Below are 9,732 nucleotides of genomic sequence, written 5' to 3' on the forward strand. Positions count from 1 at the left end.
TTTAATTATTTTTTATGCAATTGGAAATAGGATTATTTTCTTAATTTATCTCTGATAGTTTGTTATTAATGTATAGAAATGCATCTAATTTCTAGGTATTAATTTTGTATCTTGCAACTTTACTGAATTCATTTATTAGTTTTAATAGTTTTTTATACAGTCTTTAGGGTTTTCTAAAAATGCCCTCTGAAAACAGTGACAGTTTTGCATCTTCCTTTTTCATTTTGGATGACTTTTATTTATTTTTTTATGTCTGATTACTGTGGTTAGGACTTCCAATAACATATTGAATATAAATGGTGGGAGTGGGCATCTTTTTCTTGTTTCTAACACTAAAGGAAATGCTTTCAGCTTCTCACTGTTGAGTATAATTTTAGCTGTGGGTTTGTAATAATAGCCTTTATTATGTTGAGTAAGTTCCTTCCATACCCACTTTATTGAGAGTTTTTATCATAAATGAATATTGAATTTTTCAGATTTTTTTCTGCATCTATTGAGATGATTTTTATTGTTATCCTTTGTCTTGTTAATGTGGTGCACCATGTTAACTTATTTGCAGATATTGAAACTTCCTTGCATCTCTGGAATAAATCCTACTTTACTGTGATAGATGATATTTTAATATATTGTTGAATTTGATTTACTAATATATTATTGAGAATTTTTGCATCTATGTTCATTGAGGGCATTGGCCTATAATTTTCTTTCTTTCGTTCTTTTTTTCTTCCTTCTTTCCTTCCTTCCTTCCTTCCTTCCTTCCTTCCTTCCTTCCTTCCTTCCTTCCTTCTTCCCTTCCTTCCTTTCTTTTTTGAAGTATCTGTCTGGTTTCTGTATCAGGGTAAAGATGGCCTGATAGAATGAGTTTAGAAGTGTTTCTTCTTTTTTTTTTTTTTAGTAGTTTGAGAATGATAGGTATTAATTCTTCTTTAAATAGTTGATGGAATTTACCTGTGAAGCCATTGGGTTCTAGACTTTTGTTTATTAGGAGTTTTTTAAATTTTTTGTTACAGATTCAATTAGTTGCTAGTAATCAATCTGTTCAGATTATCTGTTTCTTCCTGATTCAGTCCTGGGAAATTATATGTTTCTAGGCATTTATTCATTTCTTCTAGGTTATCTAATTTGTTAGCATATCATTGTTTATTATTTTCTTATGATTATTTGTATTTCTGTGGTATCTATTGTTAACTTCTCTTTCATTTCTAATTTTATCTTTTTGGGCCCTCCTTTTTTTCTTGATATGTAAGGTTAGATTGTTTATTTGAGATGTTTCTTATTTCTTGATGTAAGCCTGTATCACTATAAACTTTCCTCTTAGAACTGCTTTTGCTCTTTCCAATAGGTTTTAGAATGTGTGTTTCCATTTTCATTTGTCTCAAGGTATTTTCTTTCCTCCTTGTTTTCCTCATTGACTCTTTGGTTGTTAAGTGGGTTTATTAGCCTCTGCTTATTTGTGTTTTATCCAGTTTTCTTTTAATATTTATTTCTAGTTTTATATTGCTGTGGTTGGAAAGATTATCACTATGATTTCAATTTTCTTAAATTTATTGAGATTTGTTTTGTGGCCTAACATGTGATCAATCCTGGAGAATGATCTCTGTACACTTGAAATTAATGTGCATTCTCCTGTTTTTGAATTGAATGTTCTGTATATATAAATATATTATCTTGTTGGAATGATCCTTTTATCATTATGTAATGCTCTTCTTTGCCTCTTTTTACAATCTATTTTTCAAAATCTATTTTATCTGATATAAGTATTGCTACACCAGCTTTAATTTTAGTTTCATTTGCAAGAAATATACATTTCCATTTCTTAATTTTCAGTCTGCATATGTCTTTTGATCTAAAGTGTGTCTCCATTAAGCCACCCTATGTCTTTTGATTGGAATACTGAGTCCATTTACATTTAAAGTAATTACTGATATGTACACACAGGGAGTGCCAAAAATGTATACACATTTTAAGAAAGGAAAAAACTGTATTAAAATTGTAATAATCAATACATATTGATAACAAAAGATGAATACAAGTCATGTATATATATTTTTTGGCACCCCAGTGTGTGTGTGTGTGTGTGTGTGTGTGTGTGTGTGTGTGTAAAACAGAACTGGACAATACAATAATTGAAATGAAAATACTTTAGAGGGAAGCAACAACAGACTAGATTATGTAGAACAAATCAGCAATCTGAAAGACATGGTAAAGGAAATCACCTAATCCGAACAACAAAGAGAAAAGGAATTTAAAAAGTGATGATGGTTTAAGGGATCTAAGAAAATGTAAAGCACATTAATATTTGCATTACAGGGGTCCCAGAAGGAGAGGAGAGAGTAAAAGGAACAGAAAACCTATTTGAAGAAATAATGGCTGAAAACTTCCCTAGCTTGGCAAAGAAAACAGACATCCAAGTCCAGGAAGCACAGAGTCCCAGACAAGATAAACCCAAAAAACCAACACCAAAACACATAATAAACTGTCAAAAGTTAAAGACAAAGGGAGAATCTTAAAATTAGCAAGAGAAAAACAACTAGTAACATACAAGGCAACTCCCATAAAACTATTACCTGAGTTTTCAGCAGAAACTTTGCAGGAGAGAAGAGACTGGCACAATAGGGTAAAGCTGATAAAGAAAGATAACTACAACCAGGAATATTCTACCCAGCAAGGTTATCATTCAGAATTGGAGAAGAGATAAAGAGATTCCCAGATAAGAAAAAGCTAAAGGAATGCATCACCACTAAACTGCCATTACAAGGAACATTGCAGAGAATTGTTTAAGTGAAAAACAAAAGGCAAAACTAGAAATAGGAAAATGCATAACAAAAAAAAATCTCCCTGGTAAAGGGAAACATATAGTAAAGGTAGTGGATCAACCACTCATAAAGCTAGTATGAAGGTTAAAAAGACAAAAGTAGTAAAATTATGTCTACAGTAATTAGTTATGGGACACACACATACATACCCACAAAGGATGTAAAATATGACATCAAAAACATAAAATGTAGGGGAGAAGAGTAAAAATGTAGTGCTTTTAGAATGAGTTTAAATTTGACAATCAACATAAAATAGACTGCCATATACATAGGTTGTTATATATGAATCTCATAGTAACCATAAACCAAAAATCTAAAATAGACACACACACACACACACACACACACACACACACACACACACACACACACACACACACAAAGAGAAAGGAATCCAAGCATAATATTAAAGAAACTCATCAAATCACAAAGGAAAAGAGCAAGAGAAGGAGAAAGGCATAGAGAAGGGCTACAAAAACAACCAGGAAACAATTAACAAAATGGCAGTTAAGTCCTATGTTATCACTTTGTTGAAGTTCTCTCTGTGTTTATGCATTCTTTTCCTGCGTTTGGTGAGCATATTTATGACCATTACACTGAACTCTTTTTCTGGTAGACTGCTTATCTCCATTTTTTTGAGTTCTTTGCTGGGGTTTTATCTTGTTCTTTTGTCTGGAACATACTTCTTTGTCTCTTCACTTTGCCTAACTCTCTGTGCTGGTTTTTAGGTATTAGGTAGATCAGCTACATCTCCTGGTCTTGAAAGAGTGGCCTTATATACAAGGGGTCTTGTGTTCAGTGGCACAATCCCCCCTTGTCACCAGAGTCTAGTGCTCCAGGGGTGACTTCTATGTTGGGTTCATATGCCCCTCTCTAGTAGTTGGGCCATTACTGCTGCAGACTCACTGGTGGGTGGGACCAGTCTCTGGCCCTGCTGTCTGCTTGGCCTGGCCATGACTGTTGTAGGTGCGCTGGTGTGTACTGGTGCCCCTTCCCCACCAGAACAGGAGCCCCTTTGGAGGGGTACCGGTCCCAGCCAAGTTTGCCCACTAGGTTTATCAGTACTGAACCTACTTGGTGGAGATGGACTCCAAGTGCTGATTACGGCTGCCCTCTGGAAGTGACTGAGATTTCTTAGAAAAGTATCATGTTGGCATTTCTTTTTTCCCAAAAGGCAAAAATAATTTTAAAATTGGAAGGTGCCACCACAATTGCCAAATTAAATAAACTTTTGATATATTTTATTTGCTCCATTCCTGAGGCACTATAGCTGAATCTGGGAGCTCTTATCATTTGTCCCTATTGGACCAGCTACCATCTGTTTTATGGGCAAAATCTTCAACTGATATTGGCAGAATCCACAGTGCAACTCCTATCAAGATTCAATTAGATCCCTCAAAACCTTTTCCCAGAATCAATGAAAACCCCATAACTAAGGAAGTCTTTTAAGGTATAAAAACTCATAAACAGAATGTTGCCAGAGTCAGGACCTCATTATTTCTTGCACCAGTCCCTGTAATACTTCGATTTTACCTGTGAGAAAACCCAAAAGTCATGTATGTAGGTTTGTCCTACATACTGTGAGCTGTGAGCAAAAACATCATTAATTCTTATTTATTTATTTTATTTTAATTTTTAAATTATTATTATTAGTTTCAGGTGTACAAAACAATGCAATAGTTATAGGATGTGTTTCTTTGTTTTTCCATTCTGGCTTACTCTTTGTGTTTGCTTTGATGTAATAGGTAGATCCCCTAGGTCTCTCAGTTGATTCTGGGTGGATTTATGTGGTATGTGTCCTTTATATTTGAATTACTCAGTCTCCCTAGTCTCCTGTACGTGTGTACCAGAGGTGTTCCTTGTGCTCTGTGTCTTCTCCTGTTGAAGTTGAGCTTTGATTGCTTTCGGCTTGTGAGTAGGTGGCATTGACTCCCAGGCTGACTAGCTGTGAGGATTAGCTGTGTCCACAGTTTATGAGCTGCTATGTGAGGGTTGACCCCTCCAATGAGACTTAGCCCCTATGGGCTCTTGTGCCTGTAGCGGTTTCCCTTTGGGTGTGACTCTTGTAGGTCAAACCCCACAATGCTCTGGTTTTATCTAAGTTGGGCTTTTGGTGTCATGATTCTTTGCCTCTTTGGCTGGGCCCTGCTGCAGAGCAATTTTAGAGCAAAACATATCAACAAGCACAACCCCAATAGCCACCAAAGGAAACAAGATACTCTCACATGTAAAAAACAACCAACAACCTACACTCAACATGTACAGAAATATCAAAGGTACAAAGAAACAAAAACAAAACAACAAAAAATCAACGAACAAAAAACAAAACAAAATAAAATAAAATATAATAAAATAAAAAAATAGAATAAACACGAGAAACAAAATAGCAACACCCCCCAAAAAAGAAAAAAAACATTGCAGAAAAATGAAAAGAAGGAGGAAAAGTAGAGCAGTGAAAAGGAAGAAGAAAAGAAGAGAGAGAGAGAGGGTAGCAAAGAAAGAAGGAAAGAAAGAGAAAAAAAGAATATATATATATGTCTACATACTCATATATATGGACATATATATCCACATATATACACCTATATATATGCCTATATTAAAAACTAAAAATGATAATAATGAAATAGAAAAAAACCAAAAACCACCAAAACAAGCAAACAAAAAAACCCCAACCCCCCAAAAAACAAAACAAAACAACAACATCAAAAAAACATGCCAAAAAATAAAACCCAAAACAAAAACAAAAAAACAACCAGCGCCAGCCTTGGCTAAAGTCCACCAAGCTCTCTCCAGGTTGTCCTCTGCGATACGAAAACTTCTCTGCATCTTGTGGGGGCAGAACCGGGCACCTGTCACCTAGAGTGACCCTGGCAATGCAGGTCTAGTGTAGATGAGTGGGGTTAGTTATGAGGTGTGATTGGTAGTTTATACAAAGTCAATGCCGTTTCTGCTGTCATCTGCCCCAAGGCATGCTGAGTGCTACACAGCCAGAAGACTCGATGTGCGTCTTTGGGCACTCTTTCCACTGGAGGCTGTGGGGGAGGTGGGAGATTTCAGAGCTGCTAAAAGCCACCTGCGGGGGCGGGGAGAGGGGCAGTGACTCAGCAGCTGAAGAGGGATTATATCAGAGGGATTATTCATTATGAATTTGTACCAACTGGACAAGCAGTTAACCAAGTTTACTACTTGAAAGTGCTGAAAAGTCTGTGTGAAAAAGTTAGATGACCTGAACTTTTCACCAATTCATGGTTCTTGCATCATGACAATGCACCAGCTTACACTGCACTGTCTGTGAGGGAGTTTTTAGCCAGGAAACAAATAACTGTATTGAAACACCCTCCCTACTCACCTGATCTGGCCCCCAATGACTTCTTTTTTTACCGAAAGATAAAGGAAATATTGATAGGAAGACATTTTGATTCCATTCAGTACATCAAGGGTAATACGATGACAGCTCCGATCCCATTCCAGAAAAAGAGTTCCAAAATTGAAGGGTGGACTAGGCACTGGTGTTGGTGCATAGCTTCCCAAGGGGGAATACTTTGAAGGTGACCATAGCGATATTCAGCAATGAGGTATGTAGCACTTTTTCTAGGATGAGTTTGTGAACTTAACTGTCTGACCTTGTACATGTATTAAGCTATTGGCCCACTGACAAAATCATAGCATTCATAAGTCACTATTGATGGAGAAATATTAATAAGGCCACAAAAAGTAGCTATTTCGCTTTTCCCATTTGTCCAAAGTATAACCTAGGAAAGCCTGTTTACATCGCTCCCAGCTGGACATTTTTAATTGCTTAACGGACAATTCAAGCTTTGGTAAATGGATTTCATACAGCTTCTGTCTCATGGGTATAAATATGTTTTAGTCATGGTCTGTATGCTTTCTCTATGGACTGAAGCATTCACTTGTTGAATGGTTACAACAATTTGAGAGGGCAGATAGGTTACTGCCCTTTCTGTGGCTAAAGTCCTTTTGAAAAAGATTATCTTTACCTGAGCAACCCGTCTAAAACCTCATAGTGACAGAGGAACCCATTTAACTGGTCATGTGTTTTGTTTGTTTGTTTTTAGCTGAGCCATCCTTCCACCTGTTGGCAGTTCAGCGGCTGCTCAGCTCGGGCTGGGACTCGAACTGCTGTTGCTCAGAGCTCAAACTCTTGAGTGAGCTCTTAACCAACTGAGCCACTTGGCCAGCCCCTAACTGGTCATGTGTTTTGACAAGTCTGTGCCATTTGGCTGGTTTTACAGCACTTCCACTGTGCTTACCACCCCCAAATACTCAGATTTAGTTGAGTGCACTAACAGCATTATTAAGATTCAATTGGTAAAAGTTGTTGAGATCTTCCAAATACCATGGCCAAAAGCATCAGTGTGATTCTTCTTTGTCTTAGATCTAGTTCCTTTGGAACTCATAAACTCTCCTCCTCTGAGATAGTCACAGGGCACTCAATGAATCTAGCCCCTGCCTCTTTTGATCCATGGCTGATAAAAAGAGATATACTTCAGTACTGTAAAGGCCTAATTGCTTCTATGAAAACTAAGCATGCTCTGATAGAGCATCTTTTCACAGTGCCCTCCAGGGGGACAAAGAACTTAAACAATGTGTTTTGCAACCTGAAAATTTTGTCTATTGGTAAAGACACCTCCAGAAAGACTCTTCAAACTCACCAGAAAGGTCTCATTAGGTACTATTAACCAACCCTTGTGCCACCAAACTCCAGGAAATACACTCCTGGATTCACATGACATCTAAATAAAGCACCTAACCTTGACTGGACCTGTACACCATATGGTGACCTGAAGGTAAAGATTTTCCAAAATTGAAGCAGACAACATTTGATGAGAGAGCTTTCTCAAGACAATCACACCAGGTTAGTTAGAAAGTTTAAAATTCAGAGATGTTTCTTTGATCTAGACTATTAACTGACTGGATTATTATCCAGATTCATAGTCTCTGAATTTGCCACCTCTCAGTTGTATTATTGATAAGACATTTTGTTCCAAACAGTTTCTTTCGAGATAACAATACTGGTTAATCAGTTCATGCTTTATCCTTCATTGTGTCTTCCCATGGAGATTGTTTAATTCTTTCAATTCTGAGCATAACTTTGCCATATTCTATATTCCAAGATACAGATCTTAGATAGGAAATACTTGAGAGATCCCCCTCCTACACCTCCTTGATATTCAAATGTGGCTACAATAGGTTTTCAATCTGTGTACTTTTTCTCTGATGTGGAACATGACACCCAGGAAAGGTCCTTCCTGACTTGGATGCACAAAAGTCCACTAAATCTGGAAAACCCTGACTCTTGATCAGTGATGTTTTCAGAAAAAGATCTTGACCAAAAAGGGAAAATGTGAAGATTAATAAACAGAAACCTCACTTAATTTGGAGTTGGAAGGCCCTGTAGGGGAAGCTCTCACATCCTACCACTCATTGTGAATTATGACAAACAGGAAGAGACCTCCTTTCTATCTCCAACAAGAAGATAGTTTCCTGTTTTACTACTCCAATAGGAAGAAGGGGGGATCTTCTCATCTGGCAACCACTCAGCCAGTAAAAACTGTTACAACTCAGCCAGTTAAAAGCCACTACACTTCAAACTCCCACTTTCCTCCAATGAACTTTTTGTTTACAAAAGCCTCCCTGAACTCCCCCTTTTAACTATAAAAGAATGTTCCTCTGTTTTGTTCTCTGGACTTGCACAGAGAACAAAAGTTGTCCATTAGACTTGATGTCCTGAATTTCAGTTCTTTGTTGTTGCTGAATAAACCCATTTTACTGGCAAAATATCTGGCTGTCTGCGTGAGGGTGTGTGTGAGGGTCTTCGAAGAGTGTATATGTGAGTATGTGTGAGGGTCTGCATGTGAGTGACTGTGTGAGGGTTTGTGTGAGAGTGTGTGTAAAGATTTGGGGACACAGGGTAGACCAGGCCAAACCCCGCCCTCAGGAGGCCCACTTGTCAAGCAGGTTAGAAAAGCAGTCAACAGTTAGTTATGCACTACAGTGAATGCTACTTTCAGGAACTGAACACAGATGCAAGGGGGCAATTTTAACTTATGGGGTGTGGGGGTCAGGGTGATGGTCAGGAAGGTGAGAGGCTTCCCTGCAAAGCTGATGAACATGATTTCAGGGTAAATTTCCTTCAATTGTAATTTATTTCAGAACCATTAAGATAATATTGCTACTCTTTCCATGTAAGTGATATTGCTGGCTTACTTGCATTATTCTGTGAACATCTCTGCTCTTGAGCTGAGAAATGTCTGCATCTGTAAATGGTGTTTTCAAGGAACGGGCACAAAACCATCTACCAAGGTCAGGCTGTCAAACTCCTCCTCCCTCCTCCCCATTTATTGAGGTCCTTCCTTTAGGCAGGAGGGCCTTCTTGGGGAGCAGACATGTCCTCTCCATCCCAGACAACTCTGGGACTGACATACACACCCACTTCTGTGTGAGAAGGGGACATTTGTTTCCCTGACCTGCCATCAGCCAAGACAGAGACCACAGGCCCAGTGCTGAGCATGCTGAGGTGCTCAATCCTGCAGGACAATAACAGAAGTCTCCAGCAGGCACAGGCCTCCCAAGCTGGCACTGCATGTGGCCTCTGGAAGGCTGAGTTGTTCAGAGGAGAAAGACTGACTTTGGAGTCAGGTACAGACAGAACTGGATGTAAATCCTACCTCTGCCACTTTTTGTGTGACACTGGACAAGACATTATAAAGCCTCTGGTCCTCAGTTTCCTTATCGGAAATGTGGAGTTGACAGTCCTGATAGTGTTATAGGGAAGATCAAGTGAAATTATGAAGGTGATGGTACTTTATATGCTATAAAGCACAGCATAAATGGCAGTTGTTAAGAGGCAGTGTAGTTTAGCAGTTCTAAGCACAGCCGGTGATTATCCCTG

The sequence above is a fragment of the Hipposideros armiger genome, unplaced genomic scaffold, assembly GCF_001890085.2.
Source record: "Hipposideros armiger isolate ML-2016 unplaced genomic scaffold, ASM189008v1 scaffold_797, whole genome shotgun sequence".
Classification (NCBI taxonomy): domain Eukaryota; kingdom Metazoa; phylum Chordata; class Mammalia; order Chiroptera; family Hipposideridae; genus Hipposideros; species Hipposideros armiger.